The following is a 2,431-nucleotide window of genomic DNA, read 5'->3' as shown; positions in this document are numbered from 1 at the left end:
GGCAGGAATCGAGCATTGCGATCGATCATCACCGTCACGCTTTCATAAATCATAAATATACACGACGGTCAGCAGCAGTACGCAACCGTGGAATTCTGCATTCCAATTTATTTTAATGGAAATATCATTGTTGTATAATTTATTGTGAAATTAATTGGACACAGACTTTCATTAATTCATATACAGACCATGCTTCATCTGTTTAGACTAAGGACTCTTGGGTACATATTGCTGAATCACTTCTATAGTTAATTAGTTTATTTATTTATTTACATATCGAAATCCATTATAAAAAGACATTTTACAATAACAAAAAAATAAAAATTAAAAATATTTACTTAAAACAAGAATAAGGATATACATAAATGGTTACAAATGGTAAATATAAAAATACAATTCAAAGAATAAAAACTGAACAACAATAAAAACAAAAAGACATAATTATTAAGTAAATTAAGGCAAAGGAAACAAAATAAAACTGAAAGACAATTAAAACTACAATATTTAGGTACATATTTAATGAAAATAATGCTCTTTGTAGTTATACAATAAGACTAGAGTGGAAGATTTAAGTGAACCAGCAAATGAAATAAATTGTAATAAACTTTTATAAGTATGAAGTATGAATTGTTTATGGAGACTTCTTCCTCAGAACTTTTCTCAATGCTTCAAAAACTGTTTTAATTTCATACTCAGGTCGTTCACGAATTCCACAGCAATTTTGATTGAATTGTCTCTTATTTCCCTAACATCACCACTTTTTTCAATTTCTGAGGGGTCCAATGTAATTTCCTTCACAGAGGGGTTAGGCGCTTTTTCCTCATGATCATCATTTTCGTTACAGTGTTTAACCCTTTATTTGCTAGATGCTGTGATCATTCATTTCTTCTTTGCTGCATTTGTATGAGAAGCAGCGCTTTTGGCTGGAAGCTTGTTTGCATTTGACTAGCCCCTCAGGGGAATTGATGATATGGAATGGCTATAAGAATATGATTGATATTACTCTGGAGGAGGTTCTTGGGTGGGCTGGGCCTCTGCTACTCATTTTTGGCACTTTGGGAGCGTCAAAAGGGGTTCGGGTGGTATTGCCCCTTCAATTAGTCGGATAGGCAAACCAGCACTACATAAATGTAATGCGGGTTTAGTATACCCACTAAGTCCTCAACAAACAAGTATCTGTCGGCTGTCCGTTAGATACTTTTGAATTCATGACAAGAATTCAGAGACAAGGCATGTTATGTTAACTAGGTCAAAAGCTTTGGCCATGTCTGTGTAGTCATCAACTTGCATTTTCGTTTTTAAATAGTCTATACAGACTAACTTAGTATAGTTTCAGTGAAATGAGCCAATAAAAAGATTTTCAACATAGGGAATGTAATCAGATGCGCCAACTTAAAAGACATGTCTAATAACCCTATGTTCAATTGACGAATTTAGCCCGATTAGGCAAATTTTATAGAAAAGTTAACAAATGATTTTTATTTTTTTAATCCTGCCACAAGAACAAAATTTATCTCACTAATGTGTTTCATTTTTTTCAAAATCTTTTATGGTCATTGTTCGTTGGTGTATGTTCAAATTACTTGGTAGATTAGTCAGTAATCAACAGCCTTTCAAATCAACCAAAAAGCTTATTTGAAAATGCAACTTCTTCAGATTACTAAAATGATGAGGATTGTTAAAATATAAAAATAAACAAACTGCATGATTATCCTATTTACAAAAAGAAAATTCAATAAAGGCCATTAATACAGCTTACACTGAAAATTTTGGAGTAGAAGTCAACATAAGTGTTGTTTCCTGAGCATAACACACATCCACAAAAACTAAACACTTATATTCAAAGTGGTATTTTTTAAGTTTTATTTTTTCAGTACTCTAAATGAGTTTTATTTAAAGACCTCTTTTCAATGGAAAATCAATCATGTGTAAGGATTATTAAAAATAAATAGAATTTGATATAAAGTAATTTAATTAAAGTCGCTAGAATACAAAACGCCGTTGTCCCAAACAACCACAACTGCGCAGTTCTCCGTGCGTACTACCGTTAGTCCCGTTTCTTTGTTCTTCCCTCTCGTCAACACCAACCCCTCAGCGTTGCCAACCGTCCCAGTGTTGCCGCCGNCGCTAGAATACAAAACGCCGTTGTCCCAAACAACCACAACTGCGCAGTTCTCCGTGCGTACTACCGTTAGTCCCGTTTCTTTGTTCTTCCCTCTCGTCAACACCAACCCCTCAGCGCTGCCAACCGTCCCAGTCTTGCCGCCGGTTCTCTTCTAATGTTTCGGAGGGGCGCCTCTTTTCCCTCCTCTTGTCCTCTTCCATAACACATGCTTTGCTTCTGAATAGTGCAGAGTTGCTAGTCATTGTTACATCGTCTTGCTGCGTTTGAAAAGTGAAAAAGTTGATGAGTTTCCACTCATTTTACTGT

Source organism: Cimex lectularius, unplaced genomic scaffold (genome assembly GCF_000648675.2).
Source record: "Cimex lectularius strain Harlan isolate CLEC.00 unplaced genomic scaffold, Clec_2.1 scaffold15, whole genome shotgun sequence".
Classification (NCBI taxonomy): Eukaryota; Metazoa; Arthropoda; class Insecta; order Hemiptera; family Cimicidae; genus Cimex; species Cimex lectularius.
The sequence above is the reverse complement of the archived record's forward strand: the minus strand, read 5'-3'. Positions refer to the sequence as shown.